Source organism: Echinops telfairi, unplaced genomic scaffold, assembly GCF_000313985.2.
Source record: "Echinops telfairi isolate 266 unplaced genomic scaffold, ASM31398v2 ScPeMD7_31;HRSCAF=116, whole genome shotgun sequence".
Lineage (NCBI taxonomy): Eukaryota > Metazoa > Chordata > Mammalia > Afrosoricida > Tenrecidae > Echinops > Echinops telfairi.
The window spans coordinates 38898855-38908770 of NW_022103928.1; the positions used below are offsets into that span (position 1 = coordinate 38898855).

General features: G+C 40.6%; 1 long non-coding RNA gene across 1 annotated transcript in view; it reads right to left on the reverse strand.

Annotated features, from left to right (window-relative positions):
* Positions 1–345: 345 nt before the first annotated feature.
* Positions 346–9916, reverse strand: part of LOC123521644 — a 17626-nt gene continuing 8055 nt past the window's right edge. The window contains exon 2 of the long non-coding RNA XR_006680033.1: positions 346–694. This is a non-coding gene — a long non-coding RNA (uncharacterized LOC123521644). The remainder of the gene's footprint in view (positions 695–9916) is intronic.

A 9916-nucleotide genomic window follows, 5' to 3' on the forward strand; every position in this document is an offset into this window, starting at 1 on the left:
TTGGAATGGGCTTCGGATCTTCCTTGAGAAAGCCAAGCCACATGGACTACTCTTCTCTGAGCTGTGATATAAATTTCTGGCTGCTGCTCTCAGAACCCCACTTTCAGAAAAGCTACCCTTCCCAGTAGAAATCAGAGTCCTTGGTTGTACAAGTAGTTTTGTTAAGTACTCAGTTGCTAACCAAAAGATTAGGGTTGAATTTCACTCAAACACCTCAGGGGAAGGAAAGAAGGAAGGAAGGAAGGAAGGAAGGAAGGAAGGAAGGAAAGAAAGATATATTTTCAAAAAGTCACAGCTATTGAAAACCCTACTAAGCACAGTTCTATTCTGACATGTTTAGAGTAGTTATGAGTTAAAATTGACTTTATTGTTTAATCTCACTTATATCTCAAAAGAGAACAACTCAAAATGAACACTATATTTATCCGGCCCAGTCCTAAGTGGCATTAAAAGTACCTGCATAGAGGTTAGGTTTTACCACATATTTGGTGGCACATAATTCAATCCATAACATTGCATCACTTGCCCCACAAAATTCATGTCTTTGGCACACGCAAAATACATGCACCCATTACAGTATCCAAAAAGTCTTAAATCGACTCCAAGTCCAAAATCTCCTCTTCTGAATCATCTACATCAAATATGGGTGAGGCTTTATTCCATCCTGGGGCAAAATTCCTCTTTATCTCTGAACCTGTGAAATCGAGAACACAGGTTATCTGTTTCTAAAGTACAATGACACAACAGGCACAAGGCAGGCATTTTCATTACAAACGGGAGAAACTGGAGGGAAGGAAGGGATAACTGGCATGCAGCAGGTCCAAGCACCAGCAGAACCATTTCCATTAGCTCGCCCTCCAGACTCTGAGTGTTGGTCACTCTCTCTGGATTCTGGATAAAAGACGCTTAGCCCTGAGCTTCAACTCTGCCACCCAGACTCAGTCGAACAGCACCTCTGCTCCTTCCATTTGGGTGGAAGCCACTCTGAATGCATATGAATGGAAACTCTTTACCCAGTCAGCCCAGGCAACTACCATTTTTTCTGCCCATCACATCCTTAACACCACAGCTTTGGGCGATATCTCCATCCTCCTGGCCAAACTAAATGAAAACACATACTTGGAAACCAAGTTGGGAAAGATCAAAAAGATCTGACTCTTTGAAACCCAGGAAGCCATGGCTCTACCCTTTGAAAGTCCAAAGGCTATGGCCCTACCCTTGAGACCTGGGCATCTCTGTTTGCCTCGTTTTCACTGGGTCTGCTGATCTTCAGGCTGCTTCAGGAATGGTCCTTTTCTGTTCTTGGAGGACAGCAGACGTGGTACCTTTGCTCTATATCCTGCCTGCCTGTAGACTCCCAAGAGGCAGACAAGAGTTCTCTCTCTGTCCTTGTCAATCTAGGTGAATAGGTTTTCTGCTGTGGCCATTGGTTAGATTCATCAGTTATATCCTCAGTCTCTTTAACAAAAGATTATGTAGCTATAGCCTTAGTGAAAATTGTAGAACATAATTCTTAACTTGTACAACAGAATTTTCCAAATATTTAAGCTTTATTTTCATTTTCCACCGTTCATTTTTAAGCCCATTTCTTTGTTTTCACATGTTAATGTAAGTAGTTTGATAGTTAAGGTTTTAGGTCAACCTGGGTGGACTAAGAGTCTCAGTGGCTTGGTAGTTAAGACATAGTAATCCCCCGTGAGGACATCTGGTATTATGTAATCTTTATATTGAGACCTGCTATGAGTAGCCAATCAATTAAAAAGAAATCTCTTCAGTGGTTCCAATAGATGCCGATGTTCTGGAAAGGCTTGTTTGCTTTTTACTAGGTCTGGATCATCTTATAATCATCTGATGTCCAGCTATTAGGACTTGAGTCAGAGGTCTGTTGAATTGCCTGCTATTTCTGGGAGTCATCAGACATCTGACATCATATCTAGCAACCTTAGATTCATTTGTGTCTGCAGCCAGAAGCCTTGGGTTCATCAGCCTCTGTAGCTAAATGAGTCAGGAGAAACCTCCATCCTAACATCTGAGCTATGGACCTGGGCCTGGCCCACCTCCACCACAGTGCGGGTCATTTCCTTGATATAAAACTCTCTCTATGTGTACATCTATAAGCTTCGCTGGTTTTGTTTCTCTAGAGAACCCAAGCTAATACAAGTAGCAAGGAGAAATCATATGAAACCTTTAAGATGTTCAAATTCATCACTTACAAGTTCTACCTTTCCACAACATTTGGGCATTTTATGACAAGTTTCTTGCCATTGCACAAAAATCGCCCTCTTTCCTCTATTGTGCAATCACATGTTCAGCATTTTCTTTAAAAGTCAAAACGGAAGCACTCTGCAAGTTCACGTTTCTAGCAACATTCTGATACTCGTGCCGTACAAATTCCCTATTAGAGACTCTCTATTGCTCTCTTCACTTCTTTTGTGTCCTCACCAGAATGGCCTTTGACTTTCTTAATTCTACCAACAGTCCCTTCAAGGCAATCCGAGTTTTGACTATTGTCTTAAAACCCTTCCATTCTCCAGCAATTACCTAATTCCAAAATCATTCCACAAAGCAGTTGTTTCTTGATGCTTAAATTCTGTCTTAGTTTTCAAATGTCGCTACAGTAGAAATACCACAAGTCGGTGCCTGTAGAAAACAGACCTTTTTTCTCCCAGTCTAGGAGAGCAGCGGTTCAGAAAGCTAGTTCGATGGAAAGGTTTTCTCTTTCTGTCACCTCTGGAGAAATGTCCTTTTCTCTCCTAGCTTTGACTTCTGGAATATCTTCATGTGGGTTGCGATCTTTTCTCCTCCATCTTTGTCTTGCCTCGTTAGTAATCTCTTTTATAGTTCAAAAGAGGTTGACTCAAGATAAATCCTGTACTAATCTTGTCTAATTAATATCACAAACACAATACAGTCCCAAATGCATTATAATCACAGGCTAGGATTTATCACATGTTTGGGGGGAACATAATTCAATTGATAACAGGGACCCACCATGCAGAGGCAAGACTTAAAGGGGAACAAAGCCCCAGTTCAGAAAGAATTTGGGGATTGACCAGAGAATATCAAGAGGGGCTCATGGAAAACCAGGCACCAATTCAGGTGCTCAAATATTGTAAAGCAGCTTCAGGGATGTTCCCAGCAGGAAGAGCAGACCCAGACTCAGGCCAGCAGCACTGATTTGTGCCACCAGTCTGGATATGGGACCTATTGCATCCCTGTATAGGACTGGTTTCAGAGGGTGTTCAAACTTATTTACAGGTGATCATTAACTGCTTTTTTGGATTGAGTTTTGTACATGTGCAGGAAAGATCAATCCCTGGAGAAGGTCATCTTGCTTGGTAAAGCAGAGGAGCAGTAAAACATAGGAAGACCTTTGACAATTTGGATGGACACAGTGGCTGCTCAAACATAGAACAAGTCTGAGGATGGCCCAGGACCGGGCAGTGTTTAGTTCTGCTGCATGTAGGGTCGCTATGAGTTGGAACCGACTGGAGGGCACGTCACCACAACAACATGGGTGCAACGTGGGTGCAATAATGTCCTTGAGCGGCATAAAGAGTTTGTGTTTGATGACTAAGCAAAAGGGAGGCAGTTTGGATCCACTCAGCGGCACTGCTTATGACCCTCTGCTTCCATAAATCTTATCCCCAAGAAACACCTATGGGGCAATTCTTCTCTTTTAACACCCAGAGTCACCATGAACTAGAATTGGCTACACAGCAATGGGTTTAGTTTGGTTTTTGTAATGAATTGATTTGTTACCCCACTCAGAGACCTTTGAAGTCCTAACCCTCTGTCTCTGGGAATGTAACACGGTCGTTGAAGGTGTTACTTTGAAGGTTACTAGTGAACATGACGTCAGACTGAAGTAGGGTAGGTCCTAATCCAAATCAACTGGTGTTGGCATAAAAAAAAGACTTGGTCAAGCGCAATGTAACCGAGAGGAATTACTAAAACTCAAATGAAGGCTGAACATGATAGTGGGACAAGCGGAAAGCAAAAGGAAATAGAGGAAAGAGCTAGGAGGCAAAGGGCATTTATAGAAGTCTAAATACAGGTATGTACATTTATAAATACATTTATATATGATGATGGGGAAATAGATCTATGTACATATATTTATAGGTATACTATTAAGGTAGCAAATGGACACTGGGTCTCTACTCAAGTATTCCCTCAACACAAGAAGACTCTGTTCTAATAATCCGGCATTCTGTGATGCTCACCTTTCCGACACGATTGGTAAAGACAAAATGGGTGTATAAGCAAATGTGGTGAAGAAAGCTGATGGTGCATGGCTATCAAAAGATATAGCATCTGGGGTCTTAAAGGCTTGAATATAAATAAGTGGCATCTAGCTGAGAAGCAACAAAGCCCACCTGGAAGAAGCACACCAGCCTCTGTGATCATGAAGTGTTGATAGGATTAGGCATCAGACATCAAAGACCCAGAACAAAAACATCATATTATTGTGAATGAGGGGGAGTGCAGAGTAGAGACCCAAAGCCAATCTTTAGGCAACTGGACATCCCCTTATGGAAGGGTCACAGGGAGGAGACGAGCCAGTCAGGGTGCAGTATAGCATCGATGAAACATACAACTTTCCTTTAATTCTTTAATGCTTCTTCCCCCCACAGTCATGACCCCAATTCTACCTTACAAATCTGGCTAGACCAGAGCATGTACATGGGTATAGATAAAAGCTGGAAACACAAGGAATCCAGGACAGATAAACTCCTCAGGACCAATATTGAGAGTAGCCATACCAGGAGGGGAAGGGGAAGGTGGTGGGAGAAAAGGGGTATCAATCACAATGATCTACATATAAACACCTCCCAGGGGGATGGGCAACAGGAAAGTGGGTTAAGGGAGACATTGGACAGTGTAAGACATGAAAAAATAATAATAATTGATAAATTATCAAGGGTTCATGAGGGAAGAAGGGTGGGGAAGGGGGGGTGGAGAGAAGCTGATACCAAGGGCTCAAGTAGAAAGCAAATGTTTTGAAAATAATGATGGCAACAAATGTAAAAATGTACTTGACACAATGGATGGATGGATGGATTTTGATTAGAATTGTACGAGCCCCTGATAAAATGATTTTTTTAAAAGAGAGAGAGAGAAGAAGAGGCACAAAGAAAAACAGACACAAAGGTAAGATACCAAATGAAGATGGAGATAGACATGGGAGTGAACGATGCATCTACCAGCCCAGGAATGCCAAAGATTGTCAGAAGCTAGGAGATAGGGAGAGTGAGAGAGAGAGAAAGAGAATTCTCTGTAGACCTTTCAGATAAAATATGGTCCCTACTAGCACCTTCATCCAAACTTCCAGCCTCTAGAAGTGTAAGACAATACATATCTGTTCTTTTTTTTTTTTAATCATTTTATTGGGGGCTTGTACAACTCTTATCACAATCCATACCTATATTCATTGAGTCAAGCACCCCAGGGAGGAGGTTATATGTAGATCCTTGTAATCGGTTCCCCCTTTCTACCCTACTCTCCCTCCACCCTCCCGGTATCGCCACTCTCACCACTGGTCCTGAAGGGATCATCTGTCCTGTATTCCCTGTGTTTCTAGTTCCTATCTGTACCAATGTACATCCTCTGATCTAGCCAGATTTGTAAAGTAGAATTGGGATCATGATAGTGGGAGGGAAGGAAGTATTTAAGAATTAGAGGAAAGTTGTATGTTTCATCATTGCTACAATATCTGTTCTTTCAACACTTTGTTACTTTGTTACAGAAACCTAGGAAATGAATAAAATGTCCTGAATCACTCCTTGGTTCATTTGAAAGGCAGACTCATCTGTGGAGTGCTGACTCGGGATTTCTCTGGATCACCACCTGGGCACAATCACAATGACTGTTAATGAGTTGGAGACTGAGTTTGAAAAAAAATGAGTTGGAGACTTCTAGAAACCCAAACTAAGGAACATGTGGCTTGGCCTCCAACGATTAGCAACCGCTTGACTGCCTGGGAAGTCTTCTTTCAGGGAAGCTTCATCTGCCAACTTCAGCCAGACCTCACCAACTTATTCGTACTTCACTCCCATGAGATACTGGAGGACATAAGCGCACTAGGCACAAACGAAACCCCTAACCAAGACAGTGGTGATTTTAACCCACCCTAAGAAAGGCCTGGCAATCTACTTCCTGAAGTTCTGAATCTGGGCTAGAATCAATTTACTAGCAGGGGGGAAAAAAAGAAGAATCAATTTACCATCAGCATCATTTTAGAAAGTGTCTTAGGCTGGGTTTTCCAGAGACTGATATAGGCTTGCTATGAATCAAAAGGATTCAATGATGACATTCAACAAACTATGAAACTAACATGTATAAAAGAGAGATTGATCTCAAAGAAATAGCTGGCAAGTCCCAAGTCTGTGGGTCAGACATCAGGTTGGAGGTTTCTCCTGACTCATGCAGTTTCAGGGACTGAAGGACAAGATAAGCGCATCAGATTGCAGGCTGCTGGCTCATGGACGGCAGAGGCTAAAGAATGCCAATATCAGCAGGTAATATGGCAGGTCAGATTATGAGAGCCAAATGCAGGATCCAGAGGGAGCAAAAAAGCTAAGGACCTTGTCCAGGACGTGCACACATCCGTGCAGGACGCAGCCCCATGGAAAGTCTCTTTCAGCAGATCTCATCTTGGAAGTGACAGCATCACATCTCATCTTGTGGGAGGTGACTCCAGCCTAAAAGCCAAATCAGAGACTCGTGTCTCAGCCAAGTTGACCCCTCCTTCACCACCACAGAAAAGCTGCCTAAGCTCTCTAAGGAACTGGGATGTCGACACGCTACAGTGCTGGGCTGCTAGCCCAAAGGTTAGTGGTTCTACAGCCATCTGCTTCCTTCAAGATCACAGCCAAGAAAACGGTACAGGGTTGCTATGAGTCAGAAAGGGTTCCAAGATTACAGCCGAGAAAATGGCACAGGGTTGCTATGAGTCAGAAAGGGTTCCAAGATTACAGCCGAGAAAATGGCACAGGGTTGCTATGAGTCAGAAAGGGTTCCAAGATTACAGCTGAGAAAATGGCACAGGGTTGCTATGAGTCAGAAAGGGTTCCAAGATTACAGCTGAGAAAATGGTACAGGGTTGCTATGAGTCAGAAAGGGTTCCAAGATTACAGCTGAGAAAATGGCACAGGGTTGCTATGAATCAGAAAGGGTTCCAAGATTACAGCCAAGAAAATGGCACAGGGTTGCTATGAGTCAGAAAGGGTTCCAAGGTAGCACATGGCCACCACCACCACCTAATCTCTCTAAACTTCACTTTCTTTATGAAATTGAATCTGTCTCAGAAATACATGAGGATTATATAAACTGTGCAGTAAATGTTTAGACCATAGCCTGGCATATAATAATCTTCCAGTTTTTGTTTTTAGGCTTACATACCCATTCAAATGCTTATATCTACCATTGGTTACAATAAATTTTTTAATAAATCATTTTATTGGGGGCTCTTACAATAATTCATACATCAAGTGTATCAAGCACATTTGTACATATGTAGCCATCATTGTTTTCAATATTTTCTTTCTACGTGAGCCTTTGGTATCAGCTCCTCTTTCCCACCCCCACCCCCCACCCTTGTGAACCCTTGATAAATTATAAATTATTATTTTCATATCTTTTTTCTTTTCTTTTCAAAAAATATCATTTTATTAGGGGCTCATATAACTCTTCACACAATCCATACATACATCAATTGTGTAAAGCACATTTGTACATTCATTGCCCTCATCATTCTCAAAACATTTGTTCTCCTAGTTACAATAAATTAATGTAAAATAGGACCTCTCCCATAAGAGATCGGAGTCACTTACATTTATGAATTATTTTCTTAGTGCAGGTATTCCATATTCTTTCATTAATGTTCCCAGCAACCTCACTAGAATTGGCATATGTTATCATTCCTGTTTTGCAGATAAGGAAGCTGAAGCTGAGAAGGATTAAGCAATAAATGAGAAAGCCAGCCATGAATTTGGAACTGTCAAGCTCCCATTTTAGTAGTATGGATTGAATTGTGTCCCCAAAATGCCTCTGAATGTGACTTTGTTGGAAATAGAATCATGGACGGTTTTATCAGTTAATATAAGATTGTCCTGAAGTAGTAGGATAGGCACTAGTCCAATCTGAGTAGTATTTTATAAAAGAGCTAAAAAGGACACAGACAGGCACAGAGGGCTAGTAGCCATGTGAAAATGCAGCTACAAATCAAGGAACACTGGGGCTAACAGAGACTGAGAAAAACAAGGAAGGAGCCTCCTCCAGAGCTTCCAGAGAGAGCACAGCCCTGCTGACACCCAGAATCCAAACTACTGGTCCCTAGAGCTCCCAGAACATACACTCTGTGCTTAAACCCCCTTAATTTATCACAGCAGCTCTCGGAAACTAGCAGAGGCAGGAGCTTTCTGGTCAACCACACTGCCTCACATGTAGCCACAGCTTGAGTACACATTATAAAATCAAAGGTAGATAAATGTTTTCTGAGCTTATTCTTAAATACGGCTGGTTTGTCAGATCTGACTCTGAAATGATTTAACAAGAAAACCTGATAGGAAATTCTATATCTATTTTTCAATGGATTACAAATATGTAAAAAGTCATATTTTATGGAAAAATGATATTGTGTTTTTTATTTGCAGCAGTAAATTAAGGTTATTTTATATATAAATACAAAAATTTTGTATTTAACTATAAGAATCTGGTTTTTCTTGGATATTTTCAGGGACTCTATTAAATTACTTTTAATATAAAGGTTAATGTTACCTTAATAAAGGGCAGAGAGGAAATATAAGTGTAGATCACCCATGATAGTCTTTTAAAACCTCTTTATCCAGAAAGATAGATATTATTAGCTCTGTATATCATTAAAAGGCCCAAGTTTGAATCAAATAGTTCTTACTAATTTAATTATTAAACCAGATTTGCAATAATTATCGTCCCTTTCAAAAGAAAAATTGTATTATCAATATATTTCCCATCGAGTATTCCGAGAAGCTTACAATATCTATAGAGAAATTCAAGCTCTGATTGAGGTCCTATAAGTTAATATTTTATCTTTGCATCTGATATCCTTTGCCATTTAAAAATGTTTTATAATAGTTTGGGGGAAGCAAACGCTCTTTAAGCGTTAAGTACAGAAGATTCACGAACTGAAAATACGTGCAGCCTGGTAATCATCCAGACAGATGTGGTGAAAAAACGGGAAAGGTTAGGGTGACAGCGATGTTGATGATGAGAATATTAATACAATTTGTCCTAAATTGCTCTTTAACTAAATCAATAATTCTCAACCTAGAATCTCTGTGTCTCTGGGCATCTAAGAAGGTAGTAAAGGGGAAAGGGAGGGCAGCGTCCTTGAGGCAATTCCAATATATTAAAAACAGCAGCCATTTTGCATTGACTCTCAATGAGACTGTCATCACTCCGTCTTCAGACTCTTTGGTTGGAAGCAGGGTTTTCTCAGCTCAACTCAGTGTGAAATCTCATTCATGTTGACTAGAAGCACAATACATATTGGATAAAAATGTGCAAAGGTAAAGGCATCGTTTTAAATGCTGTTTGGTACACAAATATAAGAGGCGTAGGGGAAAAAAATAAAAATAAGTCCTGAGCGGCACAAAGATTAAGAAGCATCAGATTAAATAAATTATAATATGAGGAGGAATCAAAATAGATTGATTAAAAGGCATCACAATGTACAGGTTACAAATTCTTATTACTATTTTGTAAAGGTACTGGGGGGGTGGTGGTGACACACACAAATTGAAAAGGATAATATTAATTTAAGTTACTAATAAGGCAAGTAATTAGCAACTTTTCAAAAATCCCTATTTTAACAAATCAAAATAGTGCATTTAGAATATACTAGCATATACCTGGTAGACTCTTAGTGAATATG